This window comes from Condylura cristata, unplaced genomic scaffold (genome assembly GCF_000260355.1).
Source record: "Condylura cristata isolate star-nosed mole 26May11 unplaced genomic scaffold, ConCri1.0 scaffold00010, whole genome shotgun sequence".
NCBI classification, from domain to species: Eukaryota; Metazoa; Chordata; class Mammalia; order Eulipotyphla; family Talpidae; genus Condylura; species Condylura cristata.
In genome coordinates this window covers 53,077,073-53,093,261 of record NW_004567111.1, presented here as the reverse complement: position 1 = coordinate 53,093,261, position 16,189 = coordinate 53,077,073, and the positions used below count along the sequence as shown (strand labels likewise).

General features: G+C 36.1%; 1 protein-coding gene across 7 annotated transcripts in view; it reads right to left on the bottom strand.

The window, feature by feature from the left end:
- CAB39L (calcium binding protein 39-like) overlaps positions 1-16,189 on the bottom strand; it is an 86,781-nt gene that overhangs the window by 65,515 nt on the left and 5,077 nt on the right. Inside the window, exon 4 of one of the 7 annotated variants that reach the window (XM_012723310.1) lies at positions 13,058-13,166. The exons of the other annotated variants lie outside the window; for them this stretch is intronic. The gene's annotated coding sequence lies outside the window, so the exon portion shown is untranslated. The remainder of the gene's footprint in view (positions 1-13,057; positions 13,167-16,189) is intronic. 7 annotated transcript variants of the gene reach the window in all.

The window sequence follows — 16,189 nt, the reverse complement described above, 5'->3', positions numbered from 1 at the left end:
AATACCAAATGGTTTTACTCATAGCAGGAGTATAATGGACCAGGCAAGAAAATAATAATAATAATGAACAGTTATATACCAGAGACAATTTATGGGGGTGAAGAGGGGAATGAGATGAGGGGAGGGAAATGCACTGGATTTTGGTGATGGCACATGGGTGATTTGGTGGTGGGAAGCCCAACGGGATTACAACTGAGATGGAAAAATACACAAAATGATATAAATAAGCTATTATATTATTTTAAAAAATATTGTGGGCCTATTTTAATTTTATTAATTTGGGTAACTACAGATCAATGGTATTTAGCTCTCTCTTACTCTTGTTTTCTTTTTGTCCTTACGTTCCATTCATGCTTTTGATTCCCTATTCCTAGTAACCACAATGTTGGTATAAAATATCTCAGCTATACCTTCAGATAGCCTATGAATAACATTTTATTGTTCACTAGCCTTATGCAGAAAAATAAAAGCAAAGAACACATTTACTATATGAAGGAACTTAAGTTTCCCATGTATCACAAATAACTCTAATTTTGAGATCTTATATTAATTATGAGATATCTTCTCATAATTCTAGATCACACTGAATTTTATAGACCTGAAAGTTGCTTAAATATACTCATATTGCTATCATAAAAGAAAACAAAAAAAGGCTATAAAAGAAATGCTTTAGAAGTGAAAAATTCATTGCCAATTGCTAGCAATTGCTAATCCTTAAAAGATCTTATAATTAACTTCAACAAAACAATGAATCTTAGTTATTCTGGTTTCTCTCTTAACTCACTCTGCTTCCCATCTCCTTCTGCTCATTTGAGGAAGGAGAAAGCTAAAAAACAAAAATCATGTGATTCCTCTACTTTCATGACTTTATATAATTCCAAAATGCTAGAGCAATTCCAAAGCCTTGAAAGTCATTCTTTGTCTCTTTCCAGCACTACTCAGGCCCCCTGTTGGTACTGAACTGCAGTGGCAGCTGTAAAATTTATCTCTCAGATCTGTTATGCCAGCCAGTATAAGGGCTGACTACCTTCTTTCTTTAACTATATTTATTTAACAACAACAATAATAATAAAAGCTTCTGAAAGTCTTTACATAATAAAGCTATTCTGAACATCCTTCACATATTAAGTGGCTAGTGTTATAGGCTACAAGTCTTTGAAACTGGTAAAATAAAAAAAAACAACTTGGCATATATTGAAAGTACAACAATCCACTTGTGGTTTTACTGTCACTACTCTAAAATAGGGAAAATCCATTGGAGGAGTCACAAGTAGTATATATCGACGTTGTTTCTTACTTTGAATAGACAAAAGCCCTGGATTGTAGTTTAACTTATGATTTGCTTGTCTTGTGCCCAATTTACCTCTCTAAGCTTTGAAAATTTTATGCATCACATATTCACCTAGACAAATTAGTAAACAAGAAACCTAGTAAAATGTAATGAAGTTAGAGAATATTTGATGTTTTATGACTTAACCCTCAAATCAAACTGGAAAAACTTAGAGAAGGTGCTATCATTTAGATAAAAGAGTTGAAGATGCGAAGTTTAAAAAAAAAATTACCTCATATCCAATTACTCTAACCAAAGGTAGAGTTGAACAGGACAAAAGAGGGCAAAATAAATGGAACTGTTAGCCATTAGTAAGCCAAAAATTACAAGATATCTCAAAGGTTCTTGAAAGGGTAGAAGACTGCCACAATATTTGTAGTCTGAAATACTAATCAAGAAGATGCTCTGTTTCACAGTGAATTCATTTCTTTCATTCTAACAATGTGTGGGTAGTTTCTATGTGAGACAATTTTTCACAGTTAATACTATCAATTGACATTTAATACTGTCAATACTTTCAGGGTTGAAACTAGCTTAAATGACACTTTGTTAAAAGCCAGAAAATAGCTCTTCCTGGTGGTGCAGTGGGTTAAAGCTCGGCGCTGCAAGCTAGCCAGAGCCACCTCAGTGCAAGTTTGATCCCCCACCCGGGAGGTGATCCACATGGTTCAGCAGACCTCTCCTGGGTCTCCCACTGTTCCCCTCGGCAGTGTACTTTGTCAATCTGCCTATTATGCTCCCCACTCTGTCTCTGGTGAATCCTCTCACCCCCTGCACCTCTGACCTGTACCCCAGTTCTATATGCATAAATAATACATAAAAGTAAAAAAGAGAGACAGGTACAGTCAAGCAAATGTATAGATTAGCCAGCATGTAGAACCTTTATGCAAAGAATAAGTATACCTTCTCCTCCAGGCAAATGCAGCTCTGTGCCAGCCAAGGTGGAGGGTATTGTGAGCTGGATTGCAGCCTTTAGGCATACCATAAACCATACAACTAAAAGTAATGGCCCAGAACAGGTTACAATGGAAAAGGCCATATTACAACTTTCTGATCACTCCAAAGTATAAAAGTATAAAAATCATACATGTAACCATCTGAAAGCAGTCTGCTGTTTAGCAACAAAGTGGGCTATATACTTTATATGCTAATTAGGACTAAAGGCCAAAAATACAGTATAAGACAAAAAGTTATGAATCACAAAGGAAAAGTCAAGTGAAATACAATAGAAGTTCAGAAATACAAAAAAAAATTACTTTTATCTCAGGCATCAGAATGTTTCAGAGAAGATGGCCCTAAAACTCAATCTTGAAAGATGGGTATGATATATTCATGTAAAATAGGAAAAGATTAGCAAGTAGTCAACCTAAACAGCAAGTCATAATTTAGTTTAGCAGAAATAAATAGGTAATGGAGAGTAGAGTGATGGAGGCAGAAGCATATTTGATAAAGAATGGAAGTAGAGAGCCACCCTGATGGTCTAGGGGTAAGTCTTAGTGCTATCATCACTATAGCCCCAGCCAAGGAGCTACCCGACATGTGATGCAGCAGACCTCTCCTGTCTTGCCTGCTGCTCCCCTTAGCAGTAAATTTCAATGAATCTGCCTCTTCAGCTCCTCACTCAGTCTCTGATTAATCTTTTCACCTACCTACTGCTGTACCTCTGGCCTACACCCTAGTTCTTATACTCTCTTTCTCACACACACAATGAAAGTAGAGCTTGAAAGTTAATGAAAAAGGTTTCATTTCCTTTTTTTAAATTTTCACTTTTAACTCAGTAGGTTGAGTGGGACAGATTATGAGAGATGTAAGATAAGAGGAAATAGAGACAAAACATTAAGTGAAAAACTTAATGTCCAAGAATAACAGTAAAGTTTTCCTAAAATGAAAGAGTAAAAAATAGGAGTATATTGGCCCTCCCTGGTGGTGCAGCGGGTTAAAGCACAGCACTAAGAAGCTGAAACCACTTCAGCATGAGTTCGATTCCTGCCTGCCCCAGAGGTGACCACATGGTGTGGCAGACCTCTCCTGACCCGCCCGCTGCTCCCCCAACAGTGTACTTCGTCGATCTGCCTGTTTTGCTCCCCACTTTGTCTCGGGTGAAGTCTTTCACCGCCCCTGAGTCTCTGGCCTGTACCCCAGTTCTGTATGCACAAATAAATAAATCTTAAAAAAAAAATAGGCGTATAGAGATTGCTCAGGTAAAGAAATAAAGTTAGAAAGAAAAGGTATGCTTCAATATTCTCAGAAAAGAAGAACCCAATCATCTGAAAAGAATAAGGAGTAACAGATGTATGAACAGAGTAAAAATGATCTTATAAAAAAATATAGTAAAAAAGAAAGCTAGCACCTATAACTCATACCAAATTCTAAGTTCAACAGCTACAATTCTACTTATGTTTTAACAACAGAACACGAAGTGAAACACATATGAGGATTTTTCTTTCACCACCTCATGTTAAAAACACCAAAGGATGGCCCTCCCCGGTGGCGCAGCGGGCTATAGCATAGCACTAAGAAGCTAAAGCTACTTCCGCATGAGTTCGATCCCCGCCCGCCCTGGAGGAGATCCACATGGCCTGGCAGACCTCTTCTGACCCACCCGCTGCTCCCCTCAGCAGTGTACCTCGTCGATCTGCCTGTTCTGCTCCCCGTTCTGTCTCTGGTGAATCCTCTCACCCTCCGCATCTCTGGCCTGCACCCCAGTTCTATATGAATAAATAAATAAATCTTTAAAAAAAAATGTTTAAAAAAAAAACACCAAAGGATGAGGTAAGAAAGAAGTCAGAGTCCAAAGATATAAGTTGTATCATAACTGAACAATATGGACTTAGTATTATGACCAGTCATAAGGTAAACAATATGGACTTAATATTATGACCACAGTCATAAGGTAAACAGTATGGACTTAGTATTATGATCACAGTCAGAAGATAAACAATATGGACTTAGTATTATGAACACAGTCAGAATGCAAACTTCCCTATCCCTCTTTGCTGGATCTACTTTCTGTTACCTCCACAGCTGATACACTTATGATAAGTTTTTGCTTGAATCAGTAAAGAAAATCTTCTAATAAAAGAACACTCTCTCCCACCATGCACATCCTCTTTTTACAAGGTATGCCATGTTCCAGTTCTCCAAGTTTAAACAAACTTTCACTTGCCTACAGCTTACTGAAATCAGAACACAGAAATTTTACATTCGAAATCATATTACTTTTATGAATCTTTAAAAATACAATTTGTGAGTGGAAAGAATGAAAGAGGTTTCACTGCTCTGAAGCCAAGATGAAAAATAGGATCTAAAAAGTAGGAAGGACAAAGAAAGAAGTAAGCTAAGTAAAGGGACAGCAAACCCTAAATGATAAATAAATGGGCTTAATATGTCAAGATGTAAAAGTCTCAACGTGTATCTTTCTATGTGATTAGGAAGTTTATTAATAATAGAAAGTACTTTTAGGCATTTAATTTTCATATTGAAACAAAGACTGTAAGATACAACCCATGGTGGTGCAAGGGCTAAAGACATCGCTATTAAGCTATTGCCAATAACTGAAGGATGAGTTCAATATGTAGCCAGGAAGCTGATCCACACAGCACAGCAGACCTCTCCTTTCATGCCTGCACCTCCCCTTAGCAGTGTATTTCAGTAGATCTACCTGTTCTGCTTCCAACTCTGTCTCTGGTGAGTCTTCTCACCCACCAGCACCTCTGGCCTACACCCCAGTTCTTGTGTGCAGTAATAGAAATACATCTTTAAAAAAATAAATAAAATGTAACACTTATAATAAAACACACTCAGGTAATTTATTGAATGGAAAAAACTCTATGGAATTAATTTGTTCAGCCATTACAGTTTCCATTATCTTTATTTAACATATTTTACCATAACTCTGAAGATTTATAAACACATAATGATATCTTGTTTCACAAATTAAGTACAAATTACTGCATTTTCCTTGTTACATGTATTTTTAAAATATTTATTTTTACATTTTGATTTCAAAATAAACTTTCTTAGAAAACAAAAATATCTTTATTTTATATGCTTCTCTTGCTTGAAAATTTGTCTTCCTCTTCTCTAATTCTCTTAATTAGAATTCTCTAATTCTAACTGCTGTTAATGGCTTAATTCCATATACTTCCAGATAATTTTTCCAGGCATGTTTCTTTGAATACATATATGCAATGTGTTAAGAGAGATCATATACACATACTGTTTTTAAAGAGCTGCATGGTAATCCTTAATACTGACATCCCACAATTTAACACATTTCTACATGTAGATATTCAGATTGCTATTTGTTCCCCCTAATATTTTATGATCCATTTTAACCTGATACATATTTTTTAAAGATCTATTTATTTATGCATACAGAACTAGGGTGCAAGCCAGAGGTGCAGAGGTGGTGAATGGATTCACCAGAGACAGAGTAGGGAGCAGAACAGGCAGATCAACAAAGTATACTGCTGAGGGGAGCAGCGGCTGGGTCAGGAAAAGGCTGCCACACCATGTGGGTCACCTCTGGGGTAGGGGATTGAATTCACACTGAAGGGGCTGCTGCTCGCTTGCAGTGCTGTGTCCTAACCCACTGCACCACCAGGGAGGGTCTAACCTGATATTTTTAACAATGTAGCATATATTAGGTTTAAAAATCATACTAGTTCTCCTTTGAAAGAAGTTGTAAAATGATCATCTAATTGCAATAAACATTTTAGTATTTTAAATAGAGATGTGGCTTTTACAGCTGATAAACATGCAAAAGTGACTACTGCAATACAATATTGTCAATTATCATGAAGAATTACATACACAATTGATTTCAAGTTAACTGCACATATGGCCTAATTCTTCACTGTTGTTAAATTACATTTAACAATCTTTATTGGTTTCTCTACAAGCCTACTATAGTCAGTGACCAAAGAACAGCTTCAAGGAAAATCTTGTTATCTAACTGAAATAATTGTAAAAGAATGTAAAGATCAAAGAAAAGGTAAAAGGAAGATGGATAATCAAGGGGTCAAATATCTTAAAGTATAACAGAGACTACCTAATAAAGGAAAAAAGGGTAAAGAATGGAGAACATGGATTTAGATGCATTTTATAAAAGTACTAGAATTTAGATAATGATAAAGAAAAGGGGAAAGCTTATTTTCAGCAAAAGCAAATGGCTTAGCAAAAATTTGAATCTGGAATAAGAAGATAGGAAAGAGGGGAGAAAAGGAAAAAAACTAGTGAAAAAAGAAAACCATAGTTAAGAAAACTTATAAGGAAAAGGTTTTGAGATAGAAGAGGACAGGAAGAAGTTGCTTGTTTCTTGGGAATATACATTTGTTCTCAGAGGAGATAACCTCTGATCCAACTGATCCCCTACCTACTTTCCATCACCTTTCAAAACTTTTCCCCATTATTTCTGTGCCTGCTTCCAAATCTGTTTATCTAACTCATCCTGAATCTGGACAAAACAAGGCCTTGGCAATGGACTTAACGCATTTGCTTAAGAAACTATTAATAATCATCTGATATTTGAACAAATCCTTATGGCTCTGAAACAGCCTATGTAAAAAAAAAAAAAAAACAACAACAAAAAAACCCTGCAAGATGGTAGAATGAGTTGCCCCAAGTCTTGTTTGAACAGGTGGATTAAATCATGGAATGGCAGTCTTGTCCAAACAATTTGGCCCATTATACTGACCATGAGGCACCAGGATAGACAAAAAGCATTAGACTCTGAGTAATGATTATCTCACAATTTCCTGGAAGGTCTTACATTTGGAATTTAACATGTCTGTGCAAGCCAAGATGTAGCCCAACCTAGAACAAGCTATGACGCTGCTCTCCTCTGTGAACCTACCCTTTAAATATCTCCTGCTAATACCCTTTGAAGAGCCAGGTTAGCTTGGTAGCTCCTTTCCTGTACTGGCTTCTGCATCCATCTCTCTCGTAAAGTCTTGCCTGGTTCAACTATATCTAGCCCTCTCCAGTTAATTCTTTTCCTAAAGAGCAAAGGACCATTCTTTTGGGTCAGAGTCTGAAACAGATGAAGATTTATCACAAGTGAACTGCCTACATATTTTTTTCAACCGTTTACAGCATTTTCTACAAAAATAGTTCTTGTGCCAACTATTAAAATGGGGACAATTTCCCCATTTATATACAGAATCAAAAATGTCAGTAAAAGACTTCACCTTAATAGAAGCATAGCTGTTAAAAGAAATAATTTTCTAAAGAATGTGACAGAAAAAAATTAAAACCATAAGCAAAAATATATTGAGACAAAATCTTAGATACTGTTTAACAGGATAAAATCCCTAAGAATCTTTCAAGGAAATAATTTTTTTTTAAAGATTTATTTATTTATTCATACAGAAATGGGGTACAGGCCAGAGATATGGAGGGTGAGAAGATTCACCAGAAACAGAATGGGGAGCAGAAAAGGCAGATCGTCGAAGTACACTGCTGAGGGGAGCAGTGGGCGGGTCAGGAGGGGTCTGCCCCCCCCATGTGGATCTCCTCCCGGGCAGGCGGGAATCAAACTCATTCGAAAGTGGCTTAAGCTTCTTAGTGCTGTGATTTAATCCGCTGCACCACCAGGGAGGGCCCACAAGGAAATAATTTTACAGAATACTCATGTATTCTTTAACATACCAATTCTACTAACATACTAATACTACTAACATACACAAAAATTCCACTACTAATTCTATCTTGAGAAAATAATCAGAATTATGGTCACATATTCAACAATGTTATATGATATTCATAGCAAGAAAATCTGACCTATCTAACAAAAAATAGTTGAATTAATTATGCTATACTGTCATCTTATATTATGGAATAATCAGGTTAACACTTTAAAGGCCATGTAACCACGTAAGAAAAATAACTTTAAACAGAATTAAGAATTGAACAAGTACAATTATTTCAAGTTACTTTTAAAATGTATATATAAATATAGCCATGTATGTATCTGGGTACATATGCATATATAATTTTAGGCAAATAAAAGACTAGCAAGAAATATAACAAAATTGGACTTTTTTTCAGTTAAGATTATAAATCAGTTTTTCCTTATTCTTTTCTGTAACAATCAGAATGAGAAAAAATGGGAAAGAGGAAAGGAACATATTCATTTGGCAAGATATGCAACAAAACACACACATTGCACCGCTATTGCTCTAAGTATACCATCCTCAAAGTTAGTTTATGGCTCTTTTGCAGACAGAAGTGTCAGTGTGACTAAGTCCTGGATAATAAAATGTAAGCAGAAGTTTCTGGGAAGACAGACTAAAATCAATTATATCAAGAACTAATAAGAACTTAAATTGAATGATAAGTCTATAGATGCCAATATCAAAAACACATTTGAGTTATCTGAAAAAATATAAAAACAGTGGCTCATAAAATTGCTTCAATGAAAATTACAAATACACTTGAAACAATGGGGGAAAAGGTCACAAACAAGCTGCAGACAAGAACCAAATGTAACTTCTAGAACCAAAATGCTTAATTGCCTATATAAAAATCCAAGTGGATGACTAAACAACAAAATGGAGATAGGAATGAATCAGTGGACTTGAAAATAGAATATAGAAATGCCAAATTGAACCAAGAGAGTAGACAGAAGGAAAAAACATTAACAGAGACTAAAAGACATATGAGACTATAACAAAAGATCTAAATTTTGAATCCTAGAGGGAATGGTGAAAGAGTCGAGCTGGACCAGTATTTATAAAGCCACAGATTTATAAAGCTTAGTTAACTTTATGTAGAACAACCCCGCCCCCAAAAAAAATCCATACCAAGACACATGATTGCCAAACTTCAGAAAAAATAAAGAAAAAATCTTGAAGCTATTCAAAGGAAAATGAAAATAAAAACACACATTTAACTATAACAGAAAACTTCTGTTTAGAAAATGTTCAGACTAGAACATCGTACAATAGTTTTTAAGTGATGGAAGAACAGTCTACCAAAAATTACTTCAGGAATGCCATTCTCAAATGAAGAAAAACTAAGAGAAATTACCTTTAACTAATGAAAAGAATAAAGGAAGTTCACAAAACAAAAATCAAAGACTCTTGCTTGAAACATTAAGAAGAAAAATACAGTAAGAGTAAACATTTGGATAAAACACTTGAGCTTTTTAAGCTGAATTTAGCTGACAGTGATAACAAAAATTTTTGTTTTGTTTGATGTGGATTTAAATGGATTCACAGGAAATACTATGTACATGTACAATATAAATGGGAGAGGGTAAAGGGACAGTCAGGGAGATAAAGTTTAATACTTTTCTCAAATTAAAAAAATGATACAACAGACTGTGATAAGCTATATGTATATAGTATATACATATATATTATACACATATTAAACATATACATGTATTACACACATACATGTATATGTATACATACATATATTATGGAGTTCAACCACTAAATTTAAAAAAATATACAAAGAGATACATTAATGGAATTCTAAAAAGTCCAAAAAGTTATAGAAATGAGGCAAAAAAAGAAATTTTAAAAACAACAGAAAACAAAAATATAAAATGGGAGACTTAGAAGAGGCATTTATTATTATTATTTTATTTATGCATACAAGAGCTAAAGTGTAGGCCAGAAGTGGAGGGGGTGAGATGATTCACTAGAGACAAGAGTGGGAGCAGACGATCCAGATCTTCTGAAGTACACTGCTGAGGGGAGCAGCAGGTGAGACAGAAAAGGTCTGCTGCGCTTTGTGAGTCACCTCTCTGATTGGGGACTGAAGTCAGCTGCAGAGGCTGGCAATAGCTTGACAGCACTGAGACTTTAACCCCTGCACTACCAGTGACGGGAGACCCAAAGAGGCTTCTTTTTACCTACACGGTGGACAGCATATTAAGCAAGCTGTGAAAAGACTCACTTCTCCCATTTCAAAAAAATTCCTGAAACAGACATAAACCACAGTCTTGAGGCTATGAGAGGGGGAAAGGTGGGCATGTGAATAAAAGGGAATTCAACGGTCTTTGTTGGAGAACTCTGGATACTGTGGGGTTGGATGTGGTATGGTGTAGTAACATGGATCTACAGAGGTGTGAACTTCCTACACTAAGTCACACACACACACACACACACACACACAATATTATAAACCAAAGATTTACTGTATTAAAACAACCAACAACAACAAAAAATAAACCTTATCCATGACAGGGGCTAAAGGGAAAAAAACAAAACAACTGACATCCTTATCTGGTTAACTAACACATTACTAACTTTACTTTTTCAATTATTTTCTAATTTGGTACAAAATTTCATTCTTTGTCATTCATCAGATATATGTTCAAGGTGATTTTCTCTCATTAAGCAAAGGAAAACATATTTTACTAAGTATACTGCTTTATAAAGTTATACATCTCAACTAAAGCTTTAACTTCTACTTGTTCGAAACATTGTTACATATGTAAATATTTGTAATCTATTTACATCAGCATAACATTCTGTCACTTGGTATTACATATTTTAATATTTTAATAATTGCTATTAATTTTAATACGAGAAAAATAAAGTCTAAAACTTTACCTCTATTTATATTTACAAATAACCACAGCTATTTAGTTTAATTTTACATGATAAATCTTTTTAAATCTATTATACTTCTTCCTATAAATTTCATTTTATTTATGAAAAAGCTTTATTTTTCATGTATTTGCCTTTTTATTTTTGAAGACTTTAAAAACTTATTCATTTATAGCCTTGTTCTTATTTTGGCAGTACAGGAGTTCTCCACTCAGATGTGGCCACCATAGCTTGCCACCCATGGGCCACCACCAAAGCACCCATAGTCCTCTACTCTGTTCTTCTGGCCTCCCCCTTATTTTCTATGTAATTGTTAGGGGACAAAAGAAAACATCCTGTAACTTCTAATTTCTTCATGGATTAGACAATTAATCAGAACAGCATCAAATTGATTACCAAAGGAAAAGAAACATCTTAATGTTTTATGGAAACATCTTTAATATTTATGGAAAATTTACATGGATTAGGAAAATCATTCCCAAAAATTATTGCAAATTAATATACAAAATGTGCATATGTAAAAATTGTGTGTACATATGTATACACACAGAGAGATGTATTAAAAAAATGAATAAATTCAATTGTGCACTGTTGAAGGAAATTCTCTCCAATTAGGAATACAGTAAATAAAGACAAAAAAAGTGACAGCCATATTATCAAATCTATTTAGTAAACACTGGGGGGGGGGGTGGTGGTGGTATATTTACCATAATTGAAATCGTAAATTAATAATTTTCAGGAGAGTAATCTGGTGGTAATTATGGTAGTTATAAATGTACTCAATGCCATTTTGTCCATTAAGTTCCATTTAGAAGATATATTTTTTAAAGATTTATTTATTTATTCATATAGAACTGGGGTACAGGCCAGAGGTGCAGGGGCAGTGAGAGGCTTCACCATAGACAGAGTGGGGAGCAGAACAGGCAGATTGACAAAGTACACTGCTGAGGGGAGCTGCGGGCGGGTCAGGAGAGGTCTGCCATGCCATGTGGGTCATCTCTGGAGCTGGAGGTCGAACTTATGCTGAAGTGGCTTTAGTTTCTTAGTGCTATGCTTTAACGTGGTACGTCACCAGGGAAATCCCTAGGAAATATTCTTATCGAAATAACTCTAGGCCCTCCCTGGTGGCACAAGGGCTTAAAGCATAGCACTATGAAGCTATCCACAGCCCCTGCAGCAAAAGCTCCATCACTGGCCAGGGAGGTTGCCCACATGGTGTAGCAGACCTCTCCTACCTCCCCCACTGTTCCCCTCAGCAGTGTATTGAGGAGCAGTGTATTTCACTTGATCTGCCTGTTTTGCTCCCCATTCTGTCTCTGTTGAATCTTTCACCTCCCACACCTCTGTCCTATATCCCAGTTCTTGTATGCATAAATAAAAACCTTTAAAGTACAAAGAAAAAAAGACATATCAGAAACAGTTTCCAAGTCCAAGAAAAAGGAAACAGCCAAAACTATAAAATGATAAATTAGACACAGCTATAAAAAAATCAGAAACATGAAGATCAAGTCAACATATAGAAGTATATTAAAACAATTTTTAGGGCCCTCCCTGGTGGCACAGCAGGTTAAAGCACAGCACTAAGAAGCTAAAGCCATTTCTGCATGAGTTCAATCCCCGCCTCCCCGGAGGTGATTCACAAGGTGCTGAGACCTCTTCTAACCCACCCGCTCCCGCTGCCAGTGTGCTTCCTTGATCTGCCTGTTCTGCTCCCCACTCTGTCTCTGGTGAATCCTCTCACTGACCCTACACCTCTGGCCTGTACCCCAGTTCTGTGTGAATAAACAAATCTTTAAAAAAATAAAAAAATTTTTTTATCAGTTACGATTTTTATCTTCAAGTAAAAGAATGTCCACCTAACAATAATTTAAGTAGCAGACATTTAATAACTCACATAATGAGTTGTGGAAGGCTCAAGTTCCCAAGCTATTTAGTACTTCAGTAATGTAATTAAAGCTCTATTTTCACCATTGCCCTTAGCTATCCTCAAAGATGTAGCCTCATGGTAATAAGGTGGTATGTTAGTTCTCTGTTGCTATCTAAGAAATTACTCCAAATTTAGTAGTTTAAGACAATATATGTCTATTATTATCTCAATTTCTGAGGATCATGTAGTTCTAGCCCCAAGTCTTAACAGGTTGCAATCAATCAAGTTACTTACCGGAGCTACTTTGATCTGGTTTGTGTGGGACTGGGAGATTTCTTCTGAGAAGGCTCATTCAGTTGTGTGTCTAAAGCCTTCAGTTTCATTCCTTTCTCCACAGGGCTGCCTACAATGTAGTACCTACTTATCTCAAGAGCAAATAATCCAAGACAGCAAGAGAGGGAACGATCTTGGAAGTGATATACCATCACACACATTCTCAAGGTGGCACATCAGAAGGGGTCTACATAGGGTATGAATACCCATAGATAGGGATCATTGTGAACATACTGAAAGCTATCACAACTTACCAACCTGACTTGTAATAATTTAGATCTCACTCACATGCAAAGTACATCACTCCTCCCAGACTTCCATAATCTCAACACATAATAGCATGAACTCACGTACTTTATCATTTAATCAACATACACATGTGGATAATGTCCATTGGGTATAATACCTTCAGTAACTTCTGATAAAATTTTTCTCATTCTATAGACCTGGAGCTAAAGAAGGAGTTGGTAAACCAGTATTTAAGACATATCTGGCCACATACATTATTTACATATTATTTACAGACTTTTCACAGAAAACAAAGGCCAAGTAGTTGCAATGGAGACTAAGTGGCCCATAAGTCCTAAATATTTACTATCTGACTTTTTACAAAAAAGTCTGCAGATCCTAAGAGAAAAAAGGGACAAATTATTTGATGTGCCCATTTTTTGGGTCAAGTATAGATAACCATTACACACATACCTGGTCAAAATGTGGGGAATGAAAAGTCCATAGGGGCCACTGAAATCCAGTCAGACAAATCCTGGAACTCCCTTATTTAAGACTCTGCCCTATTATCCATCAGGAAATGACTCATTACTCTGGACTCACTATCTTCTAGGTTCAGACCTCTGAATCATTTATTCTTCTTTTCCTTGCAAGTAGTATGTTTGATTAACTTAGTCTTTTCAATCTGTTTCCTGCTGTAGAAATTTGGAGTTACTAACCCTTCTTTTTCACTATGTACGGTGTTCTTTAAACCAAGGTACCCTAAAATATAATGCTCTTCAAAACCTGTGGGTCTCCTTGGAATCTTACTGGGATTCTATCAATTAAAAAAAAGTTCAACCTAATAGATGCCAGTCACACCATTAAAGTCTTTAGCTGGTCTTTCATTTGACTGAAAAGTACTCAAAGGCAGCACCTTATTTCTTTCTTAAGTATTAAAAAATGAATTTTACAATGACACCCTCAGCTTCAATCTTAAACCAAGTTTTCCTTATAATAACTTGAATCTGATCTTCCTTCAGAAGGGACTTTTAAATTTTAGCATCATTGGTTGTCCACAGAGATCAACAATATTTCAAAACTCCTTATTACAGCTGCTTTAGTTTTTCAGACTTTGTGTTATGAACCTTGCTCCTCTCAAATTGTACTAAAAGCAGCAAAAATAAAACCAGGTGGCAATTCCAATTCTCTGTCAAAAATTTCCCTAGCTACTAGCTAACTTAGGTCATTATGTACATGGTCTAGTTTCTACATTACTAGAGGTTGCTAAAATTTTTGCTACTCAAAAGTGTAGGTATATGAATAAAATACAATAAAAGAAAAAGGATCTCACCCTAGTTACCCACTGCTATAACTTTAAAACACTAACCCCGAAAGACTCAAGTAAACTTAGGGATATAATCACATTCCTGATAAATTTCTGTTAACAAATAAATCAGAGACACAGAGCACCTGTTTTATTGGCATCTGGATAACCACAAGAGCTTGCAAAAATGTGGAAAAGCTACTAAAGATAACATCAGGAACCTGAACTGTCATGCTGGCTAGCAGAAACCCACTTCTAAATCAAGACTCATAAAAACCTTACCTTGAGCCCTAAGATTTGAGATGGTTTCTTTGGAACTGAATCCAACCATCTCCTCAGAATATAGGTTTCTTGAATAAACCTAGCTTTCCTTACTGTCTCCTTCTGTCTCTTATGTTTGGCTTCCAAGTGGCAAGTAGCCCACTTATGTCTCAGCCTCACTACGACACTACAAATTCCTTTCCCCCTCCACCCACCCTCTTACCAGTAAGATTGTTTGAACATTCCTTTAACACTGTAGTCTTTCACTAAACCTATCCTCAAACTTTATCCACTTTTCACCCACTAAGAAGCTTCAAAGCCATGCCTACTTTAAAAAATATTTGTTACAATATCAGACAACTTCTGGTACCAGCATCTGCATGAGTTATCAATTGCATTAACAATTATTTAAACCTTATGAGCTTAAAACATTTGTTATTGGAGACAGTTTTGGAAAGTCAGGAATCCAGAAAGCTACTAAGTAGGTTCTGCATCAAGTGTTAGCCTCAGCCAGGACTGCAATCATGTCTAAAGTTTTGACTGGGTCTGGAAGAACCACCTCCTAGTAGTAATATGTTACTTGCTACATGGGTCTTTTCTAGCCATGCTCACAATAAGGGTAGCTTCTCTGAGAGCAGCAAGCAGGAAGAGAATGCGATAGAGAAGAAAACTGTAATATCTTTTATAGTCTAGTGTTTAAAGTAACACCCTTCTCTCTTTTATTGGCTATATAGACAAATCCTGGCATCATAGGAAAGAAAATTGAATATTCAGGGTATGACTACCAGGATGTAGTGGGGGTCATTGGAATGTGGCAATCAAAAATGGTTTGGCAGTCCCAGTCATCAGACTGTAGTTTAACATCCAAGTAAAAATGGAAAAAAAATGGGTGGCCAAAAGGGAACTTTCTTCACAAAGTCCTCTTTTATGGGAGGGTTGGAGAGGAGAAGGAAGCATTGCTCAGTAAATCCTTAAACTTCTGCAGAGATCCCTGGGGGCCTAGGGTTAAGTCTCAGGGCTATCATTGCTACAGCCTGAATTCACCCGGGCCAGGGAGGTGACCTGTACCTCTCTGTTTGGGTTCTTCTAAGCTGTCAAATAATCAAATAAGCATCAGACATATTTAAAAGAGAAAAAGTCACTCAGAGGTTTTAATAGTATATACATGAAAAAGAATCAAGAGTGGCTATCTCACTCATGAGGTTTTAGGTGCCACCTTAAACAGTTTAGCCAGGACAAGGAAGACTGGAGAAGGGCATTTACTGGAAGGAAAAAATGACACTTCTGCCCTCTCTATG